Source organism: Urocitellus parryii, chromosome 3 (genome assembly GCF_045843805.1).
Source record: "Urocitellus parryii isolate mUroPar1 chromosome 3, mUroPar1.hap1, whole genome shotgun sequence".
Classification (NCBI taxonomy): Eukaryota; Metazoa; Chordata; class Mammalia; order Rodentia; family Sciuridae; genus Urocitellus; species Urocitellus parryii.
Window position 1 is genome coordinate 124340788 of NC_135533.1, and position 23321 is coordinate 124364108.

General features: G+C 53.2%; 1 protein-coding gene and 1 pseudogene across 1 annotated transcript in view; one reads left to right on the top strand and one right to left on the bottom strand.

The window, feature by feature from the left end:
• Window positions 1–23321, bottom strand: part of Tmem132c (transmembrane protein 132C) — a 190287-nt gene that overhangs the window by 89091 nt on the left and 77875 nt on the right. The window lies entirely within an intron of this gene.
• On the top strand, window positions 12239–18613 carry LOC113196254 (oligosaccharyltransferase complex subunit OSTC pseudogene; annotated as a pseudogene).

The window sequence follows — 23321 nt, forward strand, 5'->3', positions numbered from 1 at the left end:
GTTCTTTCCAAGCTGGACCTTCACCTTCCAGGAAAAATATAGGATACTAGAGAATTCCACTGTCCTAAAGCAAAGTCCTACAGCACTGTGGCTGGGGCCACTTGAAACAGGTTCCTTCTCATGAGACTGCCATCTGCGAGTCCCAACCATAGGCCCGAGTTTCTGTTAATAAAAGACCACAGGGAAGGGAAGAGGCATGGAGGGTTGGAGGGACAGCCCAGAGGGAGCCTCCAAGGAGGTGAGGACAGGAGGTGGAAGACAGGGACACAGGAAACCAAGAGAGCAGCTTCCCAGTTCCACATGCGAATCACAGAGAGGAGAGAGAGCATTCCCGGGGAGCACTTTAAGAACATTCCCCCAACTTGGAGGCCAGTCGTTTTCAGAGAGGAAGAGCCCACTGGGCATTGTCACATGAAGTGAGGACCGCAGCACAGCAGGCTGGGCACTCAGAACACATCAGAGCTCTGGGCACACAGGGGCCAAGGTCACAGGCTCCAGAGAGAGCAGCCTCAGGGGACCTAGAAAATGAAGGGAAACATCTTAAACATCCCTGGGGAGGGGTTTTCCAACCTGGATTCCTGCCTCCAGCCAATGCATGAGTTCAATGCTTCTACACACGTGAGTTCTCAGAAACTTTATTTCCTATACCCAGGCTGGGAAATGTCTGGGAAGTGCTCCACCCACCCAGAGGGTCATCCCAGGGGTCACAAGACGACCCAGAGTACAGCAGAGGCGGAGGCTCCAGCGATGGCAGCAAGGCCCCTGGGTAACTCAGAATCCACCAGCAGAGACATTTCCCAGAAGCTGCGGTTTCCTAATAAATGCATCGTGAATGGCTGCTTTACAAAGGATTTAGACAACTATTGGAGATCCTGGCAATGAAGAAAAGGTAAATACACTGAGAATCAAGGAAAAGAATAGAACAAATCAGCTTTGGATTGTAACTGTAAAACATTATGCAAAAAAGGAAAAGTCATCATGATTTAATACTCCATTTTGCCACGATTCACACACACATTTACAGTATTTTCAACACTCAGTACTAATCGGAACAAAATGGGATGATTACCCTGGAGGTAAGGAGCTAGAAGGGAGGGCACTGGTGTAGGGAAGAAGGGTGAAATCTGGCTTGACCCTCCACAGTGGGAAATCTGTAGATCTTGCCCAAAGCTCAAACAGGAGGAAATCCACACCCGCATGACACTTAGTGACACGGATATAAATTCCAGACAAAGAGGGCATTTTGCAGGACAGAGAAATGGAGCAGCTGTGACATTTTCAGTTCTGAAATAGTTAAATCACTTGAGATTAACAAGAATTGCAATAAATAAAACTACAGAGTTCCTTGTGCACTTGACCCAGTTTGCCCCCATGTGGACACCACAGACAGTCATGGTTCACTGTCACGGTCAGGAGATGTGTTGGTACAGTACCACCCAAGGGGGAAGGACTCCAGGCTCCAGCACTCACAGACCTTCTTCCTTTGTGAACTCCAGGTGCGTGGAGTCAGGGATCCGCAGCACAAGCAAGACATGGAGCTGTTCCCCGGCCACGAGGGGACCCTCCTGACCCCTCCACGGTGGCCCATCCTCACCCTAATCCTGAAAACAGCTCTGCTCTCTTGTATCAATTCAAGATTCACATACAACTGCTTGACTTAACATTATGCGCACGCTTGCATCTTATGAGAGGATCTGCTAAAACAGTTGCACACACACACACACACACACACACACACACACACACGCTCCTGCCCTGCTTGTCTCCCAGAGTCAAGCAGCTCAAGGGAGCAGCTAAAGGCTATTCAGAGCTGAGAAGGCCATTGCTGGGTGGTCACCAGGAGGTGGGGGAGGTAGTCATGAATCAACCTTCCCCTGCCTGACTCAGGGGTGTCCAAATGAGCCGCAGGGCAGCCCGAGCCTCTCAGCCACAGCCCATCTTCTCTAGAGCAATCTGAGTCTCATGTTAAAGTGATTTGCTAAATAATCCTGCTACCCTGCGTGTGAAGGCCAATACCTAGAGACGCACCCATGTGGGAAAGCCCTTTGCTCCTAGCACAGGGAACATGCCGCCCACTGTCTCCCACAGGATCTCCCACCCTGCACATGAAGGCAGCAGGCAACATCGCCTTGCTCGCATTTGGGTTTTGCTCAAATTCCAGATTTCACTGAAGCTACATTTGTTGTCCCCACTCAGGAGTTCACACAGGTGGGGGACTCCACCATGGGCGATGTTGGTCTTGGGGTGGAGGAAGTGGCCACGGAGGTGGGGGCGGGTGTGGGAGGCCACTGGTGGTCAGGTGTGTCCTCTGATGACAACCAGGGCTACTGTCTACTTCAGGGATGAGATGTGCCTGGAGTTTGGGTTTTTGGATCAGAAGTTTTGCAATCAGAATCAGCATTAAAGATTCAGTGGAAGGAGGGCTGAGGGTGTGGCTCAGTGGAAGAGCCCTGGGTCCCATCCCCAGCACACAGTCATACAAACACAAAGTCAGAGGACTTGGAGGACGCCTGGCTTCTGAGTAAGAGGCACGGATGGTGGGCCAGTGGCTTTGTGAGAGGCTGACCTTTCTCAGCTTGGACACAGGGAGGGAAAGGACAGTGAGCCATGGTGCAGGGGCAGACTTGGCCCTGCCTTGGGAGTTGCCCAGGACTTTCTTCATCATTCCCTATACAAAGTGTGGCTTGGTTTCTTGGAACCCTGTTATGATTTAGACGTGGTGTCCCCTAAAAGCTCACATGTGAGACAATGCAAGGAGGTTTGGAGGAGGAGTCATTGGGGTATAGCCTTAACCTAGTCAGTGAACTAATCCCTGATGGGATTTAACTGGTGGTGACTGGAAGCATGTGGGGTGTTGTTGGAGGAGTGGGCAGTGGGGGCGTGGCTTGGGTGTATCTGGCGAGTGGAGTCTCTGCTTCCTGATCATCTTGGGAGCCGCTTCCTCTGCCACACTCTTCCACCACGATGTCCTGCCTCACCTTGGACCCTGAGGGATGGAGCCAGCTCTCCATGGACTCAGACTTCTGAAACCACAAGCCCTCAAATAAACTTTTCCTCCTTTAAAATTGTTCTGGTCGGGTCTTTTAGTCACAGCAGCAAAAAAGCTGACTGAAACAATCCTGATTTTTGGGACTTCCACTGCGGGTCACCCGGGAGATGATTCCAGCTTAGGGACTCAGCTGAAGGACACAGAGGCGGCCATCTTTCATTCGCCACGTCACCATCGGTCCCAACAGTTCCTGGCACTGTGCTGGATACTGGATGTCCCGGCACAGGGCTCAGGGGTGGGCCTTGCCTGGCGGCTCCTGTGGCCTGCCTGTGGGGACCTGGGAGGGCTCATGCCCTCTGCACAGCAGCTTCATAGCCTGCATTCAGTCCCCAGTGGTTAAAAGTCATAGCAAAATAATTCCCTTTTTTTTGAAAATGAACGTGGCTGAGACATAATACGAGGGTGACTAAGAGCCACTTAGAGGACCAGGTCCACAGCGGATGTTGACCACGGGTAGCCTGTTTTCCATGGTGAGGGGGCCTCTCTGGTTGGCAATGCCTTCGTGGTGAAGCACCCTCTGGGGATGTGGGTGTGCTGGGGTGAGCACCTGTGTGGGACACGGGCTTCTTCAGGTCCCGCTGGGTCTCTGGCCCCTGCTTAGGAGCTGAGTTGAGCCTCAGAGCGTGTTACAGAGGAAGCAACACCATCGGTCTGGGGAGGGGGCTGAGTCCCAGACCCCCAGCACCTTGCAGTGTGGCCTCAGGGGAGACAGGGGCTTTGTGGAGACCATCAGGGGGGACCTGACAAAATGACAGCTGTGCTTATAAAGGTGAGAGTGGAGACAGACTCCGTCTGGGATAATGACACCTGCACCTGAAGGCCTTACCTCCTACAGCCAGAGGGAAGGCCAGGAGCCTCCCTCTCAGCCCCAGGGCAGCACCCTGCCAACTCCCTGGCCTCACACCCCACCCTCGCCCAGAATGGGAAGAGAGGACATTTCTCTGGTTCAAGGCGCCCGGTCTGTGTTACCTTGTTACAGCAGCCTTGGTAAACCAATACTGTTAACATGGAGGGAAAGAGGCGGGAAAAGTGGGGCCCAGGCCAGCTTGGCCCCTGGGAGCAGCCACCAGAAAGCGTAGCCATGACGAGATGGAAAAGCAGGTTACTGTCCCTGCATGCTCAGCCTGTCAGTCCAGGGCTCTCCAGCGGCTTGGCCCTTGGCCCCACAATAGGAAAATCTCCTGCTCCGTATTCACAATGGCTTCTGCAGTTAAGAAATGAGGGGAAGGTCCTTTGCAGTGGTGCCTGCCTTGGGGGGACATGTAATTCCCTGGTGCTTGGTCCCTGCGGCAACAAGACCTGGAAGTTCAAATATACATCCACCCACTAACCTGACTGCTTCAGTCCCCAGGAGGGGCTGTGTTTCCAGCATTTCAAAGCACAGAAGTCGGGGAGGTGCAGATATTAACCAAATAGCATGAATGCTATTGCTGCTTTCATGAACTTGTCCCCTGGGGCATCATGGACTCATGCTGAATTGTGGAGTTTTGACATACACAATTCACTGGGGTCCCTTAAGGTGAGCCACTGGAGGCCCACCCCCAAATTACTGGCATGTTCATACTCTACCTATAATATCATCTACTTAATATTTTTAAAATATTAGCTATCTCCCTCTTTGTTTACTGCAGAAAAGTTATTTTAAAAAAGAATTGTAGGGGCTGGGGTTGTGGCTCAGTGATAGAGGGCTTGCCTGGCATATGTGAGGCCCTGGGTTCCATCCTCAGCACCACATAAAAATAAATTAATAAATTAATAAAATAAAAATATTTAAAAAAGAACTATATATGCAATCATGAAAAACAAACTTTTTCCCTATATGCACAACAAAGTAATAGTGCAAATAAAAAATAAACTGTTCATGAATCTTATAAAGCAGCATCTCTTGCTACTAGCACAATACCACACTCTGGCAGGCACAGTGGGCATATAATTTAAAAAGGCAGAGTTTCCTGCCTAATGTCAGCTTGGTATAGACAATCTTTCAAAACACAGGAGGACGGAATCCTCAGCAGTGGTACTTTTACTACCCTGGATAGTAATATTGAGAAGACTCGTGGCTGTTTTTAGTTACGTGAGCTTCTTTCCATCTTCTTTTCTCCACCAGGAGCCCCAGGAACACAGTCACCTTATTCCACCACGACTTCTGGAGTTGGAACCAGCTGGGCAATGTCCTTTTCTACACTGTGACCCGGTCTCCTGTCCACCTATGCTACCCCTCTGATGGTTCCTAAATTACCTGGCTCCTCTCAGTGGAAATGGAGAACCCAGGAAGTGAGGAGGTAGGGATCGGTTCCAAGCCCATAATAAGCTTCCCTCCAGTTTCTTAAGAGAAGTTGGATACACACTCATGCCTGTGCACATGTGTGCACCCGCCTGCATGCACCTGCGCATTGGTGCGTCTGTGTGGATCCCCTGAGGCCCCGCTCTTCCCAGCACACAGAACTTCCCCCTCCCGCCTTTTGCAGGGCGCTGTGAAAACAGCTGCAGGCAAAGGTTTCCTACCCAGCACCTTTCCGTCTTCTGCCCGGCTTGGTGAACACTGGTCAGCTTTTCCCCAGTGACTCATCAGACCTCTGAGGAAGGCAGGGTGTCCCCAGTACAGCTCTACTCTGGCTCCAGTACTTCTCCTCCAGGCCCCAGCCATGGGCCAACCCTCTACTAAAACTCGGCACGTGGGATGCTCATTTGTAAGACAAACGCTTCCATAGCCTGACTCCTCAACCCCGATGCCCACCTCCCCACCCTACCGTCCTCTTTTTGAAGGTGTAGACAATGGCACAGGCCAGTGCTATGCTAGATGTGAGGATTTTAGGATATTTGCAAACTAGTTGCCAAACACAAACATAAATCACACCATTGACGAATGAGTATAAGATACGCCCAAGACTCACCACTTTCTGGATATTTTATCACAATTTACTACTGCCGTGCAGGCCCTTGAGGTACTGACATCTGTGTCTGTGCAGAGGAGGTGGCATACAATGGAAGGTTAAGGGACAAGTCCTCCCAGCCCTGTGCTCAGCGACACCTGACTCTGACCCGGACTTTGGCTTTGCTGGGAGTATTTATACCCCTGTAAATGGCAGGTGTAAATCAATGCCTGCTCCCCAGAAAACCCCTGCTCCTGCACACCGCTGCCAGGGGCACTGGATCAGTGCTGGGGCTGATTCACAGAGAACATTCCCACACTGTGCATGGCGATTACCGCCCTGTGCCATTAGCTCCAAAGTCCAGCAGAGTCTGATTGTGCATCTGGGGACTCTCACGTGCCCACTCTGTGATCTGGCTTCCCTGGCCAGATCCTGCCCTTCTTCCTTACCTGGATCATGCCCTTGGTGACTGACCTCTACCTAGAACCACTCTGGGATCCCTTCCCTTCCATGTCCAGTGGAGTGTGGCCCAACACCAGACCGAGGGGCAGGAGGAAATTTTTTTTTTTAAACACAATCACTTTGTCTTTATCAGACCTAACGAAATTAATGATCTCTTAGTGTGAGAATCTCCTTAATTATTTCAAAGGTTTGGACTCTTCAGAATCCAAACATGGTTACCTAGGCCACTTGGTTGTTATATTCTTACATCTGTTTTCTATTAATGCTCTAGCCCCCTTTTCGTGGAATTGATTCTTGGAGGGACACTGAGTCCTTGACTTGTAGGATGTCCTCATTATGGATTTGTCTGCTGGGTTCTGCTGCCCTCACTGGGTTTCTTCCATCCTCTGTGTCTCCCTTAAGCTGGTGTCAGCTCCAGGAATGTGGTTAGATGCAGGTTCAAGCATGGATGAGGAGCTTAGGGAGGGGTACCGAGGGCAGGGGTCCAGCCTGCGTCACCCTGTTTCCATGAACAATGTTGCTGAGGAGGCAGGCACCACCTAGAGCACAGGAGATAACAGTGCGTGTCAAAAGAGCAGCCTGGGTCCCATTTGGAGTGACTGCCAGACGATGTTCTGCTCCAGAAGGGTCAAAATGCAAAGTGAATCACAGCCTTGAAACTAAAATCCCTGAGGAGTCCCAGCAGTTTAATGCAACTTGGCCTCAACCATGAAACATGTGTCCTTGAATACAAAGCTCTTCGTGGGGTGTGTCATGGAGGGATCCTCACCCCACCCTGCTTTTACCCCCTGCCCGAACACCACTCAGAGCTGTGCTCCAAGGCAGTGCTGCCCTTCAAGGGACGCTTGTGATGTCCTCAGGAGGAGCTGCAGTGACACTGGCATTTGGCAGGCAGCAGCCAGGATGTTGCTAAGAACCCTGTAATGGACAGGACAGCCCCCCTTCCAGACACAAATAATTATCTGGCCCCAAATGTCAGCAGTAGTGAGATTGAGAAATCTTGCTCAAAGGCAAAGCAAGCAGAGCCCGGTCCAGCGAGCTTGGCAAGCCAAGGAAGCGTCGTCATCTAATTACCAGGACAGATTCACACGCTCCCCTAGCACCTCGGAACAGCCGCTGCTCTGAGGTCATGCCGGCTCCCACGTGTGTGGATAGAGAGTCGCTGTGGCTTCCCCACCCTGCTTCAGTGCAACCCGGAAACGAATAAGCCATTAAAATATAGAATAAGCTGTCAGCAGAGCAGCAGAGTGGCTCATGCTGCGGTCTGGGGGCTTCATCACAGACAGTGACGAGCCAGAACACCAAATCCCAGAGGTGATACTCCCCTGGGGGTCAGAGTCAGAATCGCGGCCAGCGGAAAGCAAAGCCCATCCTCCACTGTTGCTCCAATCCTGGGTTCTTGTGGCAGCAGGGGAACGGCAAGAGCCCGGTCTCTGCTGCAATGTCGTGCCCAGCGAACACCCCAGCAGCTGCCCGCTTTACTACGTCTCGAGCCGTCAGGTCTCTGCTAAGCGGTTTTATTTTATTCTATTTTAAATATTCTAACAACTTCCCTGAGTAGATCCCATTGCTACATCACCCTTTTAAATAGATGATTAAAAATAAATAAATAAGAGCCAGAATGGCCAAGAAACCCTCAAGATCACACAAGGACCAGGCAGCAGTGCGTGGTGACCCACCCCATCAGACTCCAGAGCGCTAACAACCTGGCCCATGAGCAGGCCCATGCTTTGGCCACGTGGGCAGAAAAGTTATCTGGGGGTCACACGCCTTCCCCCACAAGCACGCACACTCGCACACACACAGCTACCCCTCCCCCACTGCTGACTTGAGAGGCCACTGGATTGCTCTTTGGCCCTGAGTCACTGGTGCAAAACAAATGCATTAATAATGAACTCCAAAAAGGGCTTTGAAGGCGTCCATCAACGGCCTAGTGGCTCTTTAAGTACCTCTGAGCAGGTGCCTGCCTTCTGTGCAAGCGTGAGGGCCAGGCACGGAGGGGCTCCCGCAGGAGGTGGGCAGCTCCGGTGCAGCTGGTGCATTAATATTTGACAAGGGTGACCTACTAATTCACCCCTGAAGGAGCCCGAGTCTCCGCAGCCCTGCTTTCCCGGCAAGGGAGGGAAAGTCGTGCGTGATAACTCCTACGGACGGAGGACGGCTGCCAGGTCCCCAAGGGCCAGCACCCATCTCTGCCAGGTTCCCGGCCTCCATGCCCCAGGAGCTCGGCTCTCTGGTTCTCATCCTGTGGGCGTGCACCCGAGGACACTGCCACTCACTGCTGTTTTCTGCTCCCTGCTCAAACTTCCTGGGTCCCCCTTCTTGGCTGCTGGAGGGTAACCAGAGGTCCATGGCCAAGGTGCCTTTCTCTGTCTTTCCAGGAAGCCAGCAGGGTGGAATGGGTAAAGCCATGCGTGTCAGGGTCCCCCTGCCCAAGCTTAGTTCCCACCTATGCCATGTGAAGGTGTTGTCCCTGCTTCCCATGCTCTCCCTTACTCCTGTCCCTTGGACCTCGTTTTGCAGTCCCCATTTGTGACAATGTGGCTGGGCAAAGGTCCAGCCTCTGAGCTCTGTTCTTTCCGTTCCCTCCTCCTGAGTGTCCTTCCCTCACATATCCTGCCTAGTCAGGTCCCACCTCCCCTCTCATCCAGTCTGCCTTGGGGAAGGGCACATAGAGCAGGATCTGCTTCATCTGCTCATCTTCAGATCCCACTTTATCTTTCTCCACAGTCTTTATCAAACAGTCAGCACACAGTTGATCAGCGTTTGCTAACCTGTCTCCCCCACTGGGAGGTACCTTGAGCAAGGGTGCTGCAGCGTAAGGTCTGTGCTGCCCCAACACCTGGCCAGCACGGGATGCTGAAGGAGGCGGGGCCCCTGGGAGGCCGTGAGGTCCTGGGCATTAGTTCCCTAGTAAGAGACTCCAGGGAGCTCTCCTCCTTCTCTCCACATGAGGACAGGGTAGAAAGGCACCTCAATGACCAGGAAGCAGCCCTCCCCAGACACGGGACCTGCTGACACCTGGACTCCAGCCTCCAGACCCACCAGCCAGTCATTGCTGTGGCCTACGAGCCACCTAGCCCACAGTGCCGTTAGGGCGGCTCTGACGGATGAGGACGGGGGACCGTGCCCCTCTCTGCACACTGCAGGACTCTGAGGACTGGGAGCAGTGTCCGGCCCTGGCCTGACCTCCAGAAACTCCTGTGCTGAGCCATCACCCTCCAGCTGGCCCAGGCCCTCTTTTCTGATGTACAGAGACAGACCTGAGTGGCTGCACGGAGGGCTCCGCTGTGGGCTGGGCAGTTCCATGGCGTCTGCTCTCTGCTCTCAGGGGAGCAGGCTGAGCAGGTGGTCGGGCCTGGGGGAGAATAGGGTTCTGGAGTGTGGGCTCCTCCAAGGCAGCTCGTGTTTACCTGATTCCCCTGCTGTGTGGACGCATGCAAGACCTTCCAATGGGTGGCGGTGGTCTCATGCAACTGGGCACCCTGGACTCTAGGTGGGTGGCAGGCGGCTTCGGCAGGGTCCAGGCTGCCAGCTGGGCAGGTCCTGCCCTCTCGGGAGCTTGGGGCACTGAGAGGCTTTGCCCACAGCTGGAAGGCAGCAAGCATGTGGGTCCAGAATCTGCATCCTAATTCTCACACCTTGAGCAATTAGACCTCTTGAGAGGACTTGGGCAAGACTGAGATCACACGTGGGGTTTCACTGATAGAGAGCACTCTGAGGACTTGAAGGACTTGGAGCACTTACTGTTATTGATAGTAACGCTCCAGGTTCCAAGAGCCAGCTCAAGAAATGCCTAAGGAAAAGGACCAGTGTCTGCAGGCTGGCTGGAGCTGGGCTGGTGTCCCAGCCGTGCCCTGGGATCTCCTCCACTGCTCCAGGCTACCACCAGAGCCCTCAGCAGGTACCACACTCTCCACTACTCACAGCAAAAGAAAGGGAAAGAGGGTGGGGCGTGCATGATGGCAAAGAATGCTCTCCAGGGAAGGTGGCCCCTGAAACACACTTAGAAGACTTCCCGCTGCCCTCATGGCCCAGAGGACCCCCTCACTATCACGGCAATGGAGAAGGCCTAGCTGGCAGGAGAGGTCAGCCTTAGGCCTGTCATGACTTCAGGAAAGGCCACCTTCCAAGGCCAGGCGCTACACCTGCCATGTGCCAGCATAGCTCCTGTCAGCAGTGGAGGGGGACATAGCTGCCTGCATTGAAGCAGTGCCCCAGAAGGTCACTGTCCCAATTCCCTAGACAGCTCCTCTGGGTCAGGCTAGCAACAATGGACAGTCACGGGTGTAGGGGGCTTCCACACCTCGAGGAAGGGCATTCTTACACCCCCAGAACTCTGGGGACACTCAGGATAGGGAAGCTGCCTGGGTGTCATGATGGTGTTTCTTGGCTGGTTGGGGACACAGCTGGCATCGACCACATCAGCCCACACAACTATGGGGCTGATGCTCTACCTATGGGGAGACCTGTTGCTCCTACCTGTGCTTTTGGTAAGAAAGAAGGAAAACCACCCCTGAACCCTGCCTGGAGAGGAAGTTCCCCTGCACTCTCACCATGAGCTGCCAATTTCAGAATTCAGGGACAGCTCGCTCTTAAGGTGGCGATTATATTCTTGGCTGAAGAAAAGGTGAACAACAAAAGAGAGAACTAATATCCAGAGCCGTAAATGCCAGTCATAGGTGAGCTACGTAGGGCTGGAGCCGGCCGGAGAACATGTGGGACAATTCTGGTGGCTGACACTCAGGGCCCAGCAGCACCTGTGTCCTTGCTGTGGGTATTGAGACACCGCCTGCCTGCACTCTACAGCCACACGGGGACTGAAACAGTGCTCAGCACCCGCCTTTCACAAAGTCCCTCCTGGATCAAGGCTTCGGTAGACTTGGACTGTGAAACAGTCCCTTTCCTTCAGAGGCCCTGTCTTCCAGGGACCAATTTCAGCTTGTTCCATGCTAGGGCTTGTACCCACCATGGGGGCAATTGGTGCATTTAGGCACCATGACCCTGGCTTGGCCTCTTAGAGTTCTTTAGAGATTTTTTTTTCTGACATGGAAAATGAAAAGAATGTCCCTTTCAAGGGTTGTTGGGCAAGAGCTGCTCAAGGAGGAGGGGGGCCCTGGTCTATCTTGTGGGAAGTTCCTGCAGGATGGAGAGAGAGGCAGATTCCTGATGGTACTTCGTGAACCCCAGATCCAGCTCTGCTTGGAACCAGCTCTGCTCCCAGACTTTGCAGTTTGGAGAGTGGACCAGTATCCTTTTTAAAATGAAGTGGTAATTTGAGGCAAAGCAAGGTGAAATTTAAATTCAGCATCTGAACTGTTTTTCTTTTTTTTTTTTCCCTGGGGTGCTGGGCATAGACCCAGGCATGACGTGTACTAGGCAGGCACCCACGGCTCAGCTTTTCACCTTGCAAAACCAGAGCTCTGTGCCCCTTAAACAGTAAGCCCCTGCCCTCCCTCCAGACCCTGTGCACTGACACTCTGTCCTCTGCCTCCATGGATCTGACGGCTCTGGGGACCCCTAAGTGGAAACACAGTATTTGTCCTTTGGGGACAGGGTTATTTCACTTAGTGTGATGTTCTCAAGGCCACCCCCCCCATGTTGTTCCATGCGTCAGAACTGTGCTCCATGCTGTGCTCACTGCTCATCCACTGGGGGACGCTCGGCCATCCCACCTTCTGGCTACTGTGCATGGTGCTGCTGAGAATCTATTCCCCTCTTGGTCCCTCCTTTCCATTTTCCTGTGTTGGTGCCTGGAGGTGGACCTGCTGGATCATCTTCAACAATCTGGGTGGGGACTCTATGGCTGGAAACCACGAGTGTCTTTTCTAATGCCAGTGACACTTCAACGTCAATGGTCAATGGCAGCAATAACGACAGAACCTTCCCACCTCCAGGTCTGGCTCAGTTCGCCTTCGACCCCATTTCAGTCGTCATTTCTGACAGCCTCAAGATGCATCAAACCCGCTCGAAGTGCTTAGCAGAGGACAGAGGTGCACTTCCGACACGGCAGGCGCTAACCTGTCTGCCAGGGACTTTAGAAATGAGCCTCGCCATGCAAACGTGGCAAACCCCAGTCGCTCCCCCGGGAGGAAGCTGGCTGGAGACGGAGCACAGACACCTCAAGTCTATGATCCAACAGGAAGTCTGGCTCTGAGATCCAACAGGAAGCGAAAATAAAGCAACACCATCAAGAAATGTCAGCCAGAGACGGCAGAAAATGAGGTTTGCGGGGGATAGAGGGGCCGCTGTGCCCAGTGAGAGTGTTAGGCTCTGGCTATGAGGTGTCCCCCAAAGCTCTTGGGTGAAGGCAGGAACCTACAGGGGGGAAATGACAGTGAGAGCTAGGACCTAACCTGTCCATCCTGGATGGTGACTGTGGACAGGTAAGGGTGGCTGGAGGTGGGGGCTACTGGGGCTGCCCTGGACGGGTCATCTTCTCTGTGACCCCTTCCTCCCCCTCTGCTTCTTGGCGGTCATGAGCAGTCCTTCTCCCCCACATCCCCCCGCCTTGCTGCTCTGCCTCACCTTAGGCTCAGAGCAATGGATGTGGCTTACCATGCACTGGACCTCCGGAACCTTGACTGGATCAAGGCTATAAACTTTCTCTTCTTTAAGTTGTTTCTGCCACGTGCTCTGGTCACAGTAATGCAAAGTGACTAACACGTGGGACTAGTGATCTGTAGAGTCTTCCTGTCCAGGAGGAGGCTGCATTGGAGCATATCTAGCTGAGGAGGGCTCTCGGGAAGCAGAACCTTGGGGCTCCTTAACTGCTGTAGGGGAATCCTGGGCGCGGAGCAGTCTCCTGATGGCTGTGTGGGCTCCTTGTTGTGGGAAGTTAAGAGGACAGAAACAATGGCTCCAGGGAGTGACACCTGTCCTTGAGAGAGTGTGGAGTTCACAGCTCCTGTCCTCCTCTCTGGCCACAAGCCAGGTCACCCCGTCCTGAGTTTGGGTCTAAAACAGTGTCCACGGTCTGCACAGGGCCCGCTCAGCTCTGCCCAGGGATCCTTGCCTGAGGCTGCAGGTAGCCAGCTGCCCGTGAGGACAGGAGACCGAGTCCCCGGAGCTCATCACCGAGGGCTCCTCACGCACTAGCCGCGCATCCCCTCTGCTAAGCACACGAAGCCACCCCTATGGATTTTTAAAACAAAATGTCATTATTTTTAAATTTTACAAGGGTTTTAAATGTTTTTAAAATATCACAGAAGAAGAAAATATCTAAGTGCCAGGTTCCACCCCTGGGCATTGTTATAACTTCTGCCTTTTTCAGAGATTCAGGCTGTGGATTTTCAATAAAAATGCAGGTTCCCCTCTGCGACCTGGGTGGTCTCTCCAGGTCAAGGGTACACTATCTGTAATACTCAGCATCTGGATGGACCCCTGTAACCTGAGGAAATGAATACACAGGTGAGTTAGGGTTCAGGAGTCCATGCTGCTGCGACCCAGAAATTCAGACATTTGGAGTAGAGAGAGACACTCTGCAGGGATCTCTCCAACCTGGGTACACAAGAGTTTGGTCTTTCGGGAATACCAGGCAAAGTCTGGAGTCAGTTTTGATGATCACACCTGGGGTGGAATGCTCTAGCATCTACTGGGAAAGGCGAGAGGTTCTGCTCAACATCTTATGATACACAAATTTCCCCCATCCCGCAAAGAATCATCTCACTTCACAATGTCCACGGTGCTGAGGTTGAGAGCCCCATGAAACACACATCTTTCCCCTCTGGGTCTAAGGTGGCTGCTTCACACCTGTCCTCATGTCTACATCCCAGCCAGTGGAAGAGCAAGGCATACATAAATGCATACTTTTTAAGGATGTGACCTGAAAACAGGCACATATACTCTGTATTCGTATTATTAAAAGCGAGATGAAATCTTCAGTCTAGGTGATCTCGTGCCTAGTTAAAGTGCAAAATCTGTGTATGGTCGAAGGAAGAAAGAGGACAATATCATTGGATGTCTAGTCTCTGGTGTAGGGACAACAGCACCCAGAAGGGACATGTGCAGTGTTGAATGAGGGCTCTGAGCTCTTGGGCAGTGGCTTCTGGGATGGCATCTGTATTGCTGAGAGCACAGAAGAGGAGCAGGTGCGGGGGGGGGGCCCAGGCACACCTTCTGCATGTGAAATGTGAAGGTGCCCTGCCCCTCGGCTCGGCCAGCTGCCCCCTGCCAGTCAGTGCAGAGAGATGCAGAGCATGGAGCACCAGAGTGCTCTCAGGGTGCAGAGGTGAGGATAAACCTCGGGAGACTAGATGTCATGGGCTCAGGACAGCCCCATCAGGCTTGCTGCCCTGGAGTCCCTGCCCCGAGGCCATGCTTTGCCCCGAGGGAGACCTGGTTTGGACAAGACGATCCAGTCCCAGTGTCAACGGGGAACAGATAATAAAGGAGAGGAGGTGGAAGAGGTCCCTGTGTGGAAGTCTCCAGGACACTAGGTCCAGTACTACAGGTGGTGGGACCCGCTGAACCTGTTTAACCCCCTGCACAGAAACACTGACAAATGTGGCGCTTCCCATGTAACACGCACAACACAATCCTCTGCTTTCTACTGCCAAGCACTTTCTGAGGGTCCCCAGACATACATCTAGCCCTCACTCAGGACAAGGGAGGGAGGTACCATTCATAGGCAGGATGCTTGGGTCCACGGGGCAGGAAGAGAGGCCACCTCCCGTGGGCTTGTGCAGCTCATAGGCAGCTAAGCTGGAAGTGCCCCAGTTGTCTTCCAAACGCAGTGGTTCCTTCAAAGGGGTGAGGGAAGCAATTGATATCCAAACTGAAGATAAAAGGAAATGTCACTTTTATAAGTAACATTTCCAAAAATGTACGAAAGGTCTCTTCAGGTGATTTTTACACAAATAAAGTGTAACCATCGTTCCTTTTAAAATCCGGTGAAGACAGGAGGTGGGCTTTCAGCATGGGTGGCCAGCAGCCCCGACCTGTCCATGCAGGGACACTTCCTGTGATTGCAGCCCTCTCTCCCTAAGCCACAGGCCCAGCATCCGAGGCACAGGGCAGCTGCACCTCAGTGCCCTGGCTTCTGTCCAAGCTGCCATCCTGAGACCCAGAATTGACTTCAAAACAGCTCTGGACAAACCTGAAAGACTCCTGGAGCACACGCCAGGTGCCTTCCCTGTCCATCTCATTCACCATCAGCACATCATTTCATTTTCTGCACAAATAAGTCACTGGCCCAGCAAATACAAGCTTTATCCACAGAGGGCCAAGGAGGGCAGGGCCGGGCCGCAGACTTCTGTGCAACTCTGTGTGTGTCTTGTAAGATGTCCTTTCTAATAAAAGGGACAAGGCTGCAGTTTAACCAGGCTTTCCCTGAGGGTGAGGACTCTGGCATCCGAAGGTCAACGTTCCTTGCAGGGACTTTCCACGCACCGTAATCCCGGGGTCTCTGGTTGACAGGTTGTTGGGGTCTTTGAGGCTAAGCTCGTGGGTGGCTGACCCGCTCCTCCTGCACCTGTCCGAGGTGTTCTTGGCCGGTAGCAAGCTTTACGTACATAACTCAGCCCCCAGAAGCACAGCTCCATCCTGCCCGTCTAAGCCCCTCATTTCCATAACTGCCTTCATCAGAGGAAGGACAGGCTGCGGGAGTGGAGCATGACGATCTCATCAACGGCTCTGCAGGGCCTCTGAATGGCCGTCCCCAAACTTCATGGCAAAATGTCCCAACATACAGAGAAGTTGGAAGAATTGTCAGTCAGCACCATGGACCAACACCCAGAACCTGTGGTCAGCCCACACTTGCTGCCCCCTGGCCTTGCCACCTGTCCATCCTTCCATCCACCCCTTGGACCATCTCATTTTCAGTTTCATCTCACCTGTGAGGGATCGAGGCGTCTCCGAGGTACGACTTCCACCACTTTGCTACGTGGGTGCCTCGTTCTGCCGAGCTGTTCTGCCTTAGCCAGTTGTAATCTTGTGTTGTACTCAGAGTCCACGGCCAACCGCCTGCCTTCTGTTTCCATGTTTTATGGTCTGGGTTCCTACACTACCAGGGAGCAGGGAATCTTTTCTGCTGTGTTCACATCTCCACAGCCTACTAGAACTCAATGAGAATCTGTCGAATGAGAGACAGAGGCACAAGGGACAGGTGGTTGTAACTGCCTGGTCCTTAGAGTAAGGGCGCAGACAGAACTCAGCACTGGGGTTCCATTATTGCCACTTCTCATGGACCACAAGGCTCTTCCTTATAAATGATGCCAACATGCCCATTTGCTCCTTGGGTGGTCACTTTGTCCCGGGGGTCAAGTCAGACCTGGGGAAGTCCTGCACATTGAACAGATGGCATGGCTCCTCCCACCCCAACCTCTGTCCAGGTGTAAGAACATCCAAATTAAAGAATCAATGGAATGAGTGTAGGGAAGTGTGGACGCTGGCCTGGGTGATGGACTCCCTGGACTCAGTGTCCTTCTCTGACAGTGGCAGGAGGACTAGAGGCTGCCCGTCAGTGCTGGGAGGAGTGGGGGGCCTGGGTGAGGTGTTGGAACACAGTGCAGGCCCATCTGAGAGCTGCTCCCCTTCCCGGAGCGCTGCCCAGTTACAACACTCTGGTCAACTTCTCCGGGGCCTGGTTTCGGGAGTGCCCTAAGTGTGGACGGTCCTGCATCAGTGGATCCCAGGCTGCTGTCCTCACAGGAAGGGGCAAGGTTGCTCTAGGTGCTAGGAGACCCATGGCACCTCTGGCTGTGGGACTTGGTAGGTGGCTCAGCCTGGAAAATCGGGAAGCTAACAGACCCCCCAGGAGCAAAACCATGTTCCGGGGTGGGCTTGGTCGGGGGCTGTTTCCCCATGGAAGAGGCCTCTCCTCCCTTGCCTCTGGTGTGCACCCCAGACCACCTGCCACTGGTCATCACGGAGGTGTGCACTGCACCCAAGGGAGGCCGGACATTTTGAAGGTATTTGTTCCGTGAAGGAAATGTCTGTATGGTCCCTCCAAGACTCTTTGGTGAAAAGAAATCTCTCCAGGGCCCACATCTCATTTTCATACCTGTCACCTCTTCTGATCACTTCTCCCTTCCTCTTCAGGAACAAAATTTCCATGATAATTGGAGATGTCATGGTGGCTCCTGCAAGAGCTTGCGGCTGGCGGAACTGGCTGCATATTAACTAAGCAGAACCCTCCAAGGTGCTGAGCCCTGCAGCCAAGATTCTCCTCCAGGGGGCGGGAGGCCGCTCCGCACAGAGCTTCTCCTGGGTCTCATTCTCTTTCTGACTCAGTAAAGGGACTGAGAGGCACGGCTTCCTCCTTTGGCAGGAGGAGATGCGATCTTCATGTCAGTCAGTGTGATTTACTATGGGCACTGACCCTTCCTTCTCTGTGCTTGGGAGCAGGGAGCAGAGGTCACTGAGCCTCTCCCCTGGCCCCTGGCCCCTTTAGTACTTTCCACTTGATGCTCCCTCTGCCCAGAGCTGTCTCTCCCTTGATCACATGACTCCCTTCCCTCTTGACGTGGGTCTCTGTGTAAATGCCACCTTCCAGGAGGGCTCTCCCTGGGACCTGCATCAGCCTGCTCCCCTCTGTCCTCTGTGTCCCCTCCTCTGCAGTAGGCATCCTTGGCACTTCCCTCTCCCTGCCCACCACACATCGTCCACTTTGCGTCTCCCAGCAGGGTCAGCTCCACAGTGACAGGGACTTGGCCGTGTCCCGGTGCACTACTGCTGGGTTTCAATGTACGTGTTTGTCACATGATCTCAGACCCAGAGCAAAGACAAACACAAATTCTTGGCTTCTGACATTTGAAAAATGGAGGCAGGCCACCAATACAGAGGCTTTGTATATTTTGGGTCCCATTCTTAGTGCTGGAGTGTCCCATCCTAAAGCTGAAGCCGCCGCCCCTGTGCACATGCGGTCGGCCATGACGTGTGTGCTCGCGGGGGGGTGGTGTCTTGTTTCCTCATCACTGGAGGAATCATTCATGACGTTATTGTTGGCTCCAATGTCGGCTCTATGACTGATGAACATGGGCATCGGAGGCCAGTGGCTTTCCTGGCCTACAGAGTAGGACAATATATCATGGAAGGACTTGCACCCGGCTTCCTGTTTACAATGGGGGGGGGGTTAGGTTTCATAATCCTGGACCGATCCAGTGCACCAAATCTTCCAAATCTCAGTAGATTTCTTCTTCTATTTATAGGGTTCGTCTGTGTCCTACTGAGCTTTGTCACGGCCAGAGTATTCCCGAGAATGAAACTGCGGGGCTACCTGATGGGTTAGAGTGCCTTTTGAGAAGAAATCAGGGGATTCTGGATTTGCTCCTGTGAGTGAAGTTTTAAAGGCTGTACCAAGTCCTCTTCTATGAAACGTGGAAAAGAATAAAAATAGAAGAAGAATCAAGTGAAAACATAGGACATATATTAAAGCTTGGACTAGAATTTCTTGGTATCGGAGACAAGTTTATCACAGTCGTACTTTTTCCTGCTGACCTGTTGTACCAACCATGTTAAGTGTCGTTTTCTTAGTTTTTCATTTCGGAAATATACTGTTCTTCTAAAATTGTGATATTTGAAGAAAATGACCATTTTTTTTACAACCCCCTTTAACACTTTTTTTTGGAGATATGTCTAATTTTCAGAAGTTTATGTAAAATCAGGGAGCAAGATCCCATTAACTGAGAACTCGGGTGTGCTGATCCGCTTCATTGATGATGTTCTGACTTTAAGTGGCTTGTGTGATAGCAGGTCATTTCACATATGTGTGTGTGAGACTGTTTGCTCAACAGTAAGATGTATGAAAGGAGCAGAAATCAATAATTTTTCTATTTTTTTTTTTAAAGAGGCAAAGAAAAATCCAAAAGTTTTACCACTCCCCACTCCCCACGGCATGGGACAGTGCCCCCTGATGGCCCAGGACAGACTCTCAGGGTGATGGGTGCAGCCGGTGCCAACCTGTAGAGGAAACTCCAGGAGATCCCTGCTCTGCTCGCTCCCTTACTGCACATCCTTCACTCTGCAGCTCCCATGATGCCGGCACCAGGGCATGTTCAGGGCTCTTAGAGTGAGAGGTAAAATGTGTTTGTGGCTATTTTACGTGGTTGTTGTTTGGAAAACACCCACGCCTCGTTGACGGGTTAAGTGAACTCTGGCAGCTCCATGGGGTGGAATATTAAGTGACAGTGAAGAGGCTGAGGGGACTGGAGGGACCCAGACAGAAAAGGCATGGGGAGCTGTCGGCAGAAAAAGGAGCCAGACGGACACACAGGGCATGGGTAGGAGGTAAGCCGGGGCAGGCCGTTCCCTCTGCTCAGGTTGGTATGGAGGAAGACCAAAGGCAGCCCAGAAGCCACCACAAGGGTCTCTCCCAGTGATGGGAGATGCAGGTGGGCAGGTCACCAGGAGGACTTCCTTTGTCTATTTTCCACATCGTTGCCAGTTTTCAACCAAATTTCTCCTTTAACAACAATGACACTGATTAATAAGGGTTCAGTGGATGGGGATCGGGAGGGTCCCGTGGCCAACATGGAGGCCTGAGGGGCCTTGGGCCAGGCCGGGCTCCACCCAGCATCCTGTATGTGTAGACCTGGCAGAAACCAAAGTACCTGGGTGGTGACCCAAAGTTCAGAGGACCAGCCTCCCTGCTCCTAGGAGATGATCTCCAGGCTGTGCTACTTCACCCTGGCAAGCGAACAAGTCAGACCAGGCAGGGCCACGTGATTCAGGGTGGGCCTTGGGTCCCAGCTGTCAGCTCGCCCTCCCGAGGTGCTGGCGGCTGACTGCAGCCTCCAGTAGTCGGCTGTGCCTGGGTGATAGAGCCCGGGGATGTCTCTGGACACCAAGGCTCCATCCCTCCCTGGGCGGTAGTGATCCAGGCAACTCGGGTGGCCCACACCTGGCCCGGGAAGAAGCATCACCCCAGACTTGGCAGGAGGAGGGGGCCCGTGGGTTTCTTGAACTCTGCCTTTGGAGCTTTTTCCCTGGACGATGTAATCCTCATCCTTCCTGTGACACACCGTGGCCATGACAGCTTCAGTGAGGCCCGTGGAACCCTCCAACCACAATGGGTGTGGGGAGCGTGTGGTCTGCGGACTGTTCCCTAAGGCCACTTCGGCTGACTTCTTGCTCAACCACCAGAATGCCGGGTTTAATAAGTGTCTGGCTTCTGGAAGGGACCATACAGGCGTCGAGTTCATGTGCAGAGGCTGTTGGACCCCCCCCCCCCCCCCCCGGCAGGGCTGGGACCAGGTGCGCATTGAGGCTGACTCCTGGCACTTCCTGTCCTCGTCCACTTGTGGGCAGAAGCCCCTGTGCCAAACGCCAGTCTGCAAACCACGCCATGCTCATGAGGCATGCTGCAGCCGCTCTCGGGCTGTCGGTGTGTGGAGGGGGAGGGTCTCCAGCAGGGCTCCGAAATGAGCCACAATTGGCCAGGTGAAGCGCACCACGGAACTATTGGAATGCAGAGTGGACACAGATGGGTCAGTGGGGGCAGAGCGTCAAGTCGCAGGCCTTCTACAGTTTGGGAAAGAACTAGCAGTGAGCTCAGATCCCTGACAGCACGTGCCGGGGCCAGGTGCCAGGCGAGGGATGCCCGTGAACGTGGGGTGCCCGGGCAAGGTGCTTCCTCCCAGCATCTGAGTGCTTGCCAGGCTGCTCTGGTCCTGCCCAGGGAAGACCTCCGCGGGGAAAGTGAGATGACTGTGTCTTATTCCCACCCGGCCATCGGTGGGAACTGTGGTTCACCAGGCTCCCGTCTATCTAATGGGAGCTGGACAGAAGCCAGAGCTTGGTATGAACTTCCAACTGACTCAGGCCATGCAGAAAATGTGCAAAGCGCCTTCTGGACAGCAGGCAACCCGAATTCACAAGACACAGGGGGCGGGGGTGGGGGAGTGAGGAGCCCTGCCAGGAAAGAGCGGGGACCACACTGGCCCCGGAGGAAGACGCAGGGCCAGAAGGCAGGAAGCCATGGTGTTTGCTTCTATTTTTAAAAAGCCAGCAGAAAGTCCTCTCTCTTGGCCAAGCTGGGCACTTGCTTGGCAGGGCCTAGGGACAAAGGTGGTGACCAGGGTGCAAGCCGCCTGTCCTGCTCACCGTTTGGTCAGACAGCAAAGTTTTTAGGGTGGTTTCTCTTAGGATTTCATCAAGGAGAAAGAATCTCAGATCTCAAAGGCACAGTAAATGACAACAGAGAAGAAGGTACGATGGAAACGTGCCGGGAGGAGGAGGGGCACAGCCCCCGGCTCATTGTCTAGGTCTTGGATTCTGGCAGGTGGCCAGTCTCAGGGCCACTGTTCAGCATCACAGTGACCATTCCCAATTCCCCGGTAGCACAGACTTGGCCCTCTACTTTTTCCCTCTCGGGTGCCCTAATCCATGAAGACAGAGGCCTGGGCATGATGGGGCCCAGAGGGGAAAGAAGACAGTTGCTTGGTATTAACATCCAGTGCACTCTGGAAACCAAGGAGGATGGTTATTTTCCTCTTAAGCAACACCACAGGTTTTGTGTTTTTTTTTTTTTAGAGAGAGAGAGAATTTTTTAATATTTATTTTTTAGTTTTCAGCAGACACAACATCTTTGTTGGTATGTGGTGCTGAGGATCGAACCTGGGCCACACGCATGCCAGGCGAGTGTGCTACCTCTTGAGCCACATCCCCAGCCCAACACCACGGTTTTTGTTGGTAGCTGGAGGCAGTCATCCTGGAAGTGAGTGGCTCCCTGTCCCATGTCCACTACTAGCAGATCCCGCCCCCAGTTCCCTCCACAGAGGGCTAACATGCAGAGTTTCCACGGCACTGATGACCATGTCACTTGAATTCAGCTCTTTCTGACCCTGGGCTCTGGTGACACGGGTGTCCCCTTTACGGATATAGTTGGCTCTTCAGATGTGCATACTCCTCTGCATGTGAGTTAGACTTTGGCAAGTGGCTCTTAAAAGCTTCATAGCACCCGAAAATTATTTGAGAAGGCGAGCAAGCCCCCCCCCCCCGTCAGGAATGGAGAGGGTGGTGTTTAACTGAGAATATATTTGCACAGAAATGTGTTGGCATAAACATCAGTGTGCAAAACAAACAAGGCAAAGAAATGTTCCCGAGTCTACCACCAGGCTCGAGCTACTCATCCACCCCCCAAATCAGCCTATGCAAGACCATCTGAAGACGCAGAGCTGCCATGGCTCTCGCAGTCTTCCACAGCAGGACCTGCCTCCCACCCTTCAGCCCAGACTATCCAGGAGACGGGGAGGTATGGGAGCCTCTATGGTGATGCCCCAGCAGGAAGATGAAGGGCAGCTGCTCCTAAGGAGAGAACCCTGGGGCACGGAGAGCTCAAGATGCACAGTAGGGACAGGCTGTAAATGAACCTCATGACGAGGGGCCCCAGGAATCCAGATGTCCCTACCTCTTCCCTGAATCAGTTATTAGCAGGAGAAACAGATAGTAGCTCTCCATGAGGAGTATCACCAGGTCAGGTGACATCCCTCGGATGACTCACCCACAGACCCAGCCGCACCATTAAGGTCAGCCTGGCCTATCAGGACTACTGACCATACCACGGGCTAGTCAGCAAGTACATGCAGAGCAGGTGATAGTCGCTACTACTCAACCCCAGAGCCGTGCGAGTGGGCTCTCTCCACCACAGGCACAAAATGACCCTCCAGTTCCCACCGTCCATCAGTGTCTTATTCCCACTCGGCCAGGACCTGCGCAGGACCACACAGCTGTGTGACCATCCGCAGAGAAGTTCAGAGGCTGCCCCGAGTCCCTTCAAGATGTACATCCTGGAGCGTTTCTCAGGGCTCCACTCGCCTGTCGGCAGGCGGGCCCTCTGCCCCTTTCCAAACACATAAAACGCTCACCTCCTTTGATGCCTTAGGACTGCTGGCCGAGTGGCAGCCCTGGGAAGCAGCCCCAGCTCTCCTGCAACCGGGGAGCTCCCTGTTGCAGCCGCTGGACATGGAGGTTCTTCAAACATTTCTCACCGACATTTC